The sequence below is a fragment of the Talpa europaea genome (assembly GCF_964194135.1).
Source record: "Talpa europaea genome assembly, chromosome: 6".
Taxonomy (NCBI): Eukaryota; Metazoa; Chordata; class Mammalia; order Eulipotyphla; family Talpidae; genus Talpa; species Talpa europaea.
Genome location: NC_140072.1, coordinates 57691918 through 57702248, shown reverse-complemented (window position 1 = coordinate 57702248; position 10331 = coordinate 57691918).

Sequence of the window (10331 nt, the reverse complement as noted above, 5' to 3'; positions counted from 1 at the left end):
GAAAAATGTTCCCTGGTAGGATTGTCGAGGCCAGTAAATTTCAAACTATAGTGCAGACAAATATTTGTGGAATCCTGTTAAATATAGATTTTAGTAGTCGGTCTGGGGTGGGGCCCGAGATTCAACATTTTTAACAAGTTCCCAGGTGATGTCCAGGCTTCTATTTCTGGCATGGTTTCTTAAGTATCAAGGATCTAACTAACATTCAGAAAAGGAGCATTATCTATAAGGCTTAGATATAAAAACAGGAATCCAGTTGGCCTGTGCTTCTGAGGGCTTCCTACATATCATGAGAATCTGTCCAGTGTTCTAGCCGATAGTAAAGATATTTCTTGCATTCTCAATGACTGAATAATGTGTGAGATTCAAGTCTTTTTGATGGAGGAAGGGGTGGTACAGAGAACTAAGAGCAAAGCTGAGTATGTTAGACTGCAGCTTCAAGGAAAGAAACATCTTTAAATACTGAGATAGGGCAGTGAAAGTAGTCACTGGGAAACCAGAAGTCTAATGTTGGTTGGGCCACTCACCTGTCTTTGCACACAAACACACACATACACACACACACTCTCAGAATGTAGGTGTAGTGCAGCACTTTTCTCTAATGCATTGAATTTTCAATTTATCTCTTTTCTCCTAGAATCCGATCCACTAGAGCAGACAGTTTAGAATCAAGGTTTGTTTTACAATAATGTATGTCATCCTAACAAAGCAACAGGAATGACTTCTATAATGTGTCTCTCCAAGCAGAAGAGCAGATAAGAAAATATTTTATTGGTATAATAAACTTGCCTGTTTGAATAGTATCTCTTTAATTATTAGCCTGGCCTTTGTATCTTTGGCTAATCAATAGCTGGTCTTTGATAAAACTGGATGTCATTTCCCTGTGGCATAACTTCATGCAAACTATAAGTTAACCTGATTAATGATCTTAATCACACTTTATTCATCCAGTAATTCTCTCTCTTCTTTTATCACAGAGGAACTTCTGCCTGGGTGACTGAACTCTGATCTTGACATAGAGTCATGGCCATGGTAAGTCACAGAGTGCCTCACCCTACTTGGTACCAGCCACAGACAGGTATTTACACGATGTGTACTCAAGGACATTTGACTCATAAATTGATAACTTGCTGTGGGGAGGGGTGGAAGGAGGAAGGAGGAAGTGGAAGGTAGTTGGGTTTTTTGTTGAGCAGTGTTTTAATTTCTTTCAGAGGTGGTGAGTAACTTGACCCTGAAAATGAGCTCAAAGAGGAGAGATCCCTTTGAATCCTTCTAACATCCCGAGATACAGAAACAAGTTATATAGTTTTCTCTTTGGAGAGGCGCTACATATTTGTTATCAAATATTTCGGCAAACAAAAAAGAAAAAACTAAAGATCCCACAGATTCTACCACCTGGTAGAATGCTGTCTAAATTTTGGGGTAACCCAATCAGTTCGGCTCTTCAAGAAGGGGTCTCTTACCATATGGGCTCCTTTCAGCGGTGACTGGACTCCTTGGAGCTTGGTATCTGATCTTTGCAACAGACAGGGAAGCAGATCCCTTTGAGTGTTGATGTGGAAGCTGAGCCTCTTGGGCACAAACATGGCTCCACCTGAGGCTGGCCATCTGCTCTGCTTCTCCCACACAGTGGGGCTTCTGAAAGCAGGTGATCCTGATCCCTGATTTTCTGGAAAGGAATAATAGAAGTAGAACACATGGAGAGGAACTAGAGTTCCTGCCAGCTCCAGATGCCTTCCTTTAGGAAGATGGATGTGTAAATGATCCTAAACTAATAGTGATATACTCTTAAAATTTTTTTAACACTAAACATTCTCCCTGACAGCCAAATGCTTACTCATGTCCATCCTAAATCTCTTATGCTTTGAATTTAAATTCACTTCTTTATGATTAATTCTTCCTGGACATGGAGAACATTTATTCAGAAATATTTACAGGGCCCCTATTTTGGTACTTGGCTATGGAGACACAGAATTAATGGGACACTTTTCCTGTCTTCATCAAGCTCACAGTTTCCCTACTTGTGAACACTATAATGGCCCTTCTGTGTGCTTTCCACTCCAGGAAAATGGCCACAGTTGTTGTCACTTGTCCTCCTAGTACTGGTTTTTTCATCATGACTGATTTATCAGATAAAAGACATTTTTGAACGAAAGGAAAACATACAGCAGTTACATTATAATTCCCAATTATTTTCCATCATTTTACTTAGAGCCTACTCATAGGTCCAGTGTTTTTAAGCTAGTCATAACAAGAGCAAAAACAGCAGTTAAATATGCATTTAGTATTTACTATGCTAGCTTTTTCATTTTACATTCAAATAATTTACTCTAAATAGTAGAGTTATGGGTGTTTTCATTTTCTTCTTATTTATGATTCTAAAAAAAAATTGCTAAATTTCTACAATGACCACATTACATTTCTACAAGGAAACATTTTAAAAGCCATTGTATTCAAGTATTTAAAGAATGTTAATGAAAGTGTCATTTATATAGTTAAGTGCACACTTCTTAAAGTTACCTTTAGATGAGTTTTTGACAAAAATATGTACTATGTAACCCACTCCTTGATCAAGATAGGACATTTCATAACTCCAAGAGTTTCTTCATGACCCTTCAAAGTTAATTTAACCCTGCTCACCATTCCATCCCAGTAATGTAACCAATGTTCTGATTGTTATCACTGTAGATTAGCTTTGTCTGTTGTAGATCATCCTATAAATGAAATCATAGACTATATACCCCTCTATATTTTTGCAATCCATCTGTTGCTGCAAGTTTCAGTATTTTGTTCCTGCACTCCTTTTTATTACTGGTTAGTATTTCATTTCATTTTATTCCAATCTTGTTGACATTTATCATCTTCATTATTTCAATAACTGAATAATATTGTATCCATTGTGATGTATCACCAATTTCGAGTTATTTGGTTTTGTCATCTTTCCCTATATCCTTCCTGTTTTCTTTGCCTTCTGCCACAAGAAGCCCTCCTGGGTGGGGTACTCTGCCTTCCCCAAACAGGTAATGGTACACCATGCCCTGGAATTTAATCAATACAGATTCTTTAGAGCTAATAGGAACAAGTTTCCTGAGCTTATCTTTTTCCTGGAAAAAAAAAAGAATCACTAAGAATGTTAATCAACAAACTGAACCATCCTTGCAAATCCTTTGATTGATTCATCTTGTTAGGTATTAATTTTAATCCCACAATGGTGTCCTTCAGCAATGCAGTTTGCTTTAACATCAAATGCAGCATTTGAGTATACCATCCAAGAATTTTTCAATACTGGAGTTCCAAAGATGTGAAACATTTGACTCAGAAAGTCATCTCAGTCCTTAGTGGGGCCACAGACTAAGTGAGGCCATGTTGGAATTTTGACAGCATATCACCAATTTGTCTATTATTACTTGTAAGTAGTAGAAGAAAGGGAGTAAAGCACCTATATTAATTTCCTAGTGCTTCCACAAAAAAAACATGACCTCAAATAATAGAAATGTGTTGTCTCACAGTTCTGGAGGCTAGAAATCACAAATCAAGGATTGTCAGGAACATGGTCCCAAGGAAACTTGCTGGGGATTCCTTCTATGAGTCTTATCAAGTTCCTAGGTGATGCTCAGGCTTCTGCTTTAGGGTGATTCTTTGAGCCTCTGAACAGAAACTGTCTGGTTCTCTTTTCATCTCAAAGACCATCCCTCTTGGTCATGCTTTCTGGTTTTTCCTTCTGGGCTGGGCTTACACTTCTGCAGAGTCTCTTGATGGTCCCAGGGACCCTGTCCATCTCTATCTTCACTTCTTCCCTAGATCATCTCATCCAATACCATCCAAATACTGATGTGTCCTAAATTTATTCCTATAGACTTGACATTTAGACATATTGTGTAACCAACTGTCCTTTTGACAACTCCACTTGGATGTTTAATGGACACCCCCCCCCCAGACTTAATATTTTGGAATAGAGCCTCAACATCCCGCTTCCACTACCACTCCAAATTTGGTAGTCCTCCTCCCTTGGTCCCCATGTGGGCAAATGATCTCATTCTCTTCTCTCCTCTCAGGAATAATGCTTTAGAGTTACATTAGGTTCTTTTCTTTCCCCACTTGCCACAATAGTCCATCAGAAAGTTCTGTCACCTCTGCTCCAAAACATGTGCTGAGTCTGTCTTTCTTTATTACTTCACGGTCTTCTAGCATTATAGCCCTGGGTGTTGGCCCAGAGTCTCAACTGGCCCCACATCTCACTACAGCAACCTGAGTTATCTTAACATGTAAGTCAGGTCATCTTCCCTACCCCCTTGCATAAAACCTGTCAGCGGCTTCCCACTGCACTTAAAATAAAACAAATTCCTTTTGTTTTGTGATGGTGGCCTTGTTCTGACTCCAGCTCTCTTCCTTCCTTCCTTCCTTCCTTCCTTCCTTCCTTCCTTCCTTCCTTCCTTCCTTCCTTCCTTCCTTCCTTCCTTCCTTCCTTCTAAAGCCTGTTTTATTATGGAAAAGTTGAAACACACACAGATGTAGATAGACTACTTAAAAGAACCTCTTTTACCTATCAGGAATTATTAACTCATGGTCACTCTTGTTTCTTCTTTATCTCTCTTACTTCCTCTCAACTGTGTTATTTGAAGCAAATTCCAGACATCTTATCATGTCATCTATAAATTATTTCAATATGTGTAAGATTAAAACTCTTAAAAAAAAAATACAACCATAGGCCCTCCCTTGTGGCACAAAGGGTTAAGACGCAATCTATGAAGCTATCCGCAGGCCCTGAAGCAAGAGTTTGATCCCTGCTAGGGGGCTGCCCACATGGCGCAGCAGACCTCTTCTGACTAGCCCACTGCCCCCCTCAGAGTGTATTTTGGTCAATCCACCTGTTCTGTTCCCACTCTGTCTCTGGTGAGTCCTCTTACCCCACCCCACCCCACCTCTGGCCTGTACCCAATTCTTACATGCATAAATAAATGAATCTTTAAAAAAAATACAACCACAATACCATTATCAGGCCTAAAAATGTTAAAAATAATTCCCTTGTCAAATATCAAGTTGCTGTTCAAACTTTCAGATGTCTTATAAATGTCTTTTTTTTTTTTTTTTTTGCTGTTGCTTGATCCAGGATCCAAATGAGGTCTATACATTGTGTTCTAGATAAGCTTTTTTAATCTCTTTTAAGCTGTAGTACCCTTTCATCTCTCTCTTTTCTAAATCCCCTCCCAATTTATTTGTTTATAACACTGTGGTGTGGGCTTACCTTTTTCTCTCTCTTCAATTTACTGGAAGTTGGCATTTGACTCTAGAGGTTTGATTAGATTCGAGTTTGATTTCTTCCCCTTTTGGGAGGGACAAGATTACTTCATAGTTGTTGGTGTAACTTATATTACCACTCTCCTCCTTGCCCACCAGCTTGAGCCACACAGCCCTCTGTCGTTCTCCTGTACAATCCATTCCACCCAGCCTCTGGGCCTTTGCTTTAGCTGTTTCCTCTGCCTGTGATATTGTCCCTGCAGATTATTGTATGGTCAGCTGTGTGTGTCATTCAGATCTCAGCCCAAGTGTAACTCCCTAGAGTAGCTCTCTATCTGCTCCCAGGAGCTCTCTATCTGCTCCCTGGTACTTCTTACTACCTAACACTTGGTATAACTGTTTGTTGGCTTGTTTACTGTCTGCTCCTCCACCGCTCCCAGCCAACTAGGACATCAGCTCCATGGAAGCAAGAGCCTCATCTCTCATGGTCACAGCTATGTCCCCAGCACCTGGAATACTCTGACCCCAGGGAGCACTCAGCAAATGTTTGCTGAATGAGGTGGCTCCCAGTCACATCTTTTTCTCTGTGTTAGGCAACCAAAGGAGGTACCATCAAAGCTGCTTCAGGATTCAACGCCTCTGAAGATGCCCAGAACCTGAGGAAGGCCATGAAGGGGATAGGTAAGTGTCCTGCTAGAGATAACACCCCACTCTGAGCACCCCAGAAACACACAGGATGCCGTGTCCACTGCAATTATAAGTAGGTCTCACTTTAAGAAAACACAATGGAAACAAGTCGGCTTTCCAAGACAAGCTAGATGTGCAGGCATTTATTATCACTTTTACTACAGAAATTTAAGTTGAATCCAAATATTTGGATTTTTCCCACATATTTAAATCTGACATTAAAATATTTAAATTATGACATTATGAATCTATGTATAAAACTTTAGAAATGTATCTGTTTTCCTACTAGTGCTGATACATGTACCTTTGTGCCATAAAATTTTCAAAGCACCTTCATAAATATTATCTCAGTAGAATTACACAGCAGCACTATGATTGAATGAAAACAGCGATAGCTGTTATTTTTGTCCCATTTTACAGATGCAAAACTGAGACCCAAAGAGGTAACCTCAAAAATCACAAAATAGGTGGAACTGAACCCCGAGTCGCAGTCAGCAGAGCCTGTCTCAGGTCTGGATTGCCAGCACTCTGTCTGTGTCCATTCCCTAAGTCTTTCTGCCTGTTGCTGCTGCGATAGATGCAGCTGGGACAGTATCCTCATGCTGTGTGTAGGATTTTACATGAAAAGGTTTGTGTCCATGACGGAAGGACTTACTGTCCAGTGTATCCCTTTCCAGTGAGCTCCCTGAGAGTAGAGACTTTCTGTTAGCTGGGCACAATCACACTGGTTGCACTGGAGGCTCCCCTGGCCTAGTCCCTTGCCTGGGTGGACATCTGGCCAGAGAAGTGTCCTCCAGTTTGTAAATGCTGTTTAGAATCTTCATGAGATTTAGATAAAAGCACTGGAACTTGAGGCCTTATTTCCCAGTTTTTTTTTATCCAATAAGAATTCCTTCTATTTAGCTCCATGCTACTAACAGTGACAATGATTATAGTGAGCTTTTATTAAGCTATACTCTATGTCAGGCACAATTCCTTTCTTGGATTATGTTTTAATGCTGGCATCAGCTTGTTTCAATGATGAGAAGCTGAGGTTTAGGGAGATCAGCTAATTTGCCCAAGGTCTCAGAACTAGGGAGCGTGAGAGTCAGAACTCCAAGTACTGCGCATCCGTCTAAGGCCAGAGCTGAAGTTTAGGCCACTGTGTGATCCCGCTGCCCACCTCTGAATAGAACATTGTTCTGAACTTTTGTAGCCTTCTCCTCGTTTTCCCTTCTGCATAAATAAAATGGAAAATGTGCTTGGCCTACCCTTTCCCAGATTTGTACTACTTCTTGATATATGGCAAGAACACCATAATTCAGAACATGAACCACATTTAGAATGATCAAAATAAGAGTCTGGAGACATTCAGCACAGCCAACCCATTGGCCTACTGTATAAGCAATATGAGGTAGACAGTGAAGGAGAGAAGAATTATAAAACCTGGTCCTTGCAGTCAAATAGTCCATTGCTACTACCTGACTAAGGCAGGCCCAGAAATTATAATCATTAGTTCATAGAATGATAGTGACCTTTGGAAGGGCACAAATAAGATCCCACTAGACTTCAGAAAGGAGATGACAGTCTATGTAGGGACATCAGGCAAAATATCTTGGAGGATATAGAATTTGATGGACCTTGGGATATGAGTTGAGTTTCAATAAATACAGATAAGGTAGATTGTGTTTCCAGTAAATGGGATCGTTTGAGCAAAGGCATAGGATGATGTGCGCATTTCCCCATTTTCTAGTTTACCTGAGGCTTAAGGGAGTCACAGTAAATACATGGAAGGGTTGTTTGCAGCAGGAGGCGCTTGCAAAGCATAAGTAGGCTGGTTAGAGCTTTTTGGGAAGGCAGGTAGCAAAGGAGGTTCATGGGAGTGCTACTGAGAAGGCCACCAATAGAATCACAGATATGGGGAGATGGTCCAAAGGCATTGGCCAGAAACAGCAAGTGTCAGAATCATGACACTGTATGGCAGGGCTTGAGAGACATAAACCAGTGGACTGGTAATGAAGCAGGTCAGGCAAAGGCATACCATACAGTTGGATCAAGTATGGTTCAAGAGCTGATTCTGTGGATTTGCCTGCTTGTATCCTTTTATGTGGATATTGGTAACAGTGAATGGGATATTGTGTTGTCTCAATGCCAGGCTACGGTAGCTATAGTAAATCCAACAGACCATGGTAAACCATTGTTGATTTCTGAACAGGGGAAGGACGCTAGTTTTAGGAAAATGAATCTGACAAGATTTAGGGAAAACCAAGTAAGAGGTAAGAATACTAGGTAAGAATACAAGAAGAGACTCTGAACTGAATTGGAGTGTGGTGGTAAGAATTTGAAAGGGGATGAATGCAAAAACTATTTTAGAGTCAGATTTTGCATAACTTGGTAAGAAATTTGAATGTGGGAGAGGAGAGATGGTAAAAAAAAAGAAAAATAGACAGCTATTTTGAGAATTCAAACTTGACTTACAGGAAGAAGGGGGTGCCTTTTTGCCTGAAAGAAACAGGGTGAGCAAAAGGGGATGGACCTGCCCCCAAGTGAGATTTCTGAAAGAGGAAAGGGCGGTTGTATTCATTTTTTTTTTAACATATCAGACAGTAGGTCCGTAAAGTACATAAAAATTAAAGTACTATAGTTGCCTCCCTACACCCTACATTTCTCTGAGTCTCTATTCTTACAAAAATAAGCCTAGTGAATCTATATTTTTTTATTTCTCCCTGAAATATTTTATCTTTTTGTAACTCATTGCAAGATAAACAGTGAGGAAAATCAACAAACCTAAGTGAACACCCAGCTGTTACCAAGACAAAGGACCCATTTGAGAATCAGAATAAAGTCTCCCTGTGAAAGTTGCTGCAAGAAACATGCAAACAAATTCAGAATATTTCTAATTTGAAATTTACATCGTAACATCTTGGTAGGATTCACTTCATAGAAATTCATTGGCAGTTATTAAAAGAGACCAGAGACGGATAGCTTGGAGATGAAAAACACAATTATAGATATTAAACGCAGTGAATGCAGTGAGCATCCAGTTTAAACCCTGCAAAGGGTCAAGTCAGTAAATTAAAAGACAAATTTGAATGGTTTCAAAACTCAGAGGAAATGATAAAGAGATATTAACAAGGAGAGAAAAGGCAAGAACATGGAAGATGACTACAGGAAATCCAAAAGAATCCCAGAGGAGGAAAAAAAGCATGATTGCAGCCAACATGTATTGAATAATTTAGTAAGTGTCGGGCTTTGTGCTAAGAAATTCACCCAATTGTTTTATTGAAAGTGTGTAGCAGTTCTACAAAAGTACTATGATCACTTGCATATATAGATAAGGAAACTAATACTCAGAGATGTTAACTATTTTGTTCAGTAGTGAACAACTAATTAAGGAGAGGTTAGGACTCAAATTTCGCATTTCTCCCCACTAACAAACCCTTTGAATTGAGACCTCTTTTCTTAGAAAGCTGTCTGCATACATGTGGATTACTCCTGTGTCTGCAAAGGAACCCATTTTCTCATTCCTCTCTCAGATTACACTCATTGTCTCTGTTCCACCTCCAGGCACTGATGAAGATGCCATTATCAGCATCCTGGCCCATCGCAACACGGCCCAGCGCCAGGAGATCAGGAGCGCCTACAAGAGCACCGTGGGCAGGGTAGGCCAACTCCATGTGGTTCATGGGGAACCCGTAGGAAACAGCTCTAACAGGGAACCAGGGACCTCTTTGCAATCTAGATTCCTGAAGTGGCCCTTTGCTTTTAAAGATAGGACTTTTGCCTTGTTTAAAGATGTTCTTGAAAAACACAGTTTCAATGTGTTTTCCTCCACTGTCAGTCAAAAGTGATTTCAGGTTGCTCTTCATTCACAGAGCTCAGGGCCAAGTCCTCACAGAGACTTGACTGTTCAGTGAGCTCAGCCATAATTTTGAGCACTAAACTGGAGTGAGGGTCCAGTGATGTCTCCCTGACTCTGATCAGGCTTCTTTAAGACCACTGTGGATGGTGGCCCTCCAAACTGATTAAAATATTTCAATCCATTTGTTTTAAACAGGCTCTTCTAGCCTTTAGGGTCTCTCTGATTCTTCACATAAACCCATTTGTAGCATGTATTCATTCCTTTGAAGATCCTCATTTCAGGAATACCCACTCAAATTCTAGAATGGAGCCTTGTGTTTTGTGTATATTTATGTATTTTAGTAGCTTATGCATTGTGCACTCACCAGATTTTCTAGTTTGTATCCCATGCCCCTCAGGAAACCTCTCTCACTCAGTCTTGATTTCAGCAAACCACTTACCAGAATCATTCCACCCAAGCTTCCCGCATCACTGAAAATCTATCTGTGTGATTATGAGAATCGTTTTATCAAGGAAACATGATCAATAAGTGTCTTCAGGTCTCAGAGTACACTAGTTCTATGATA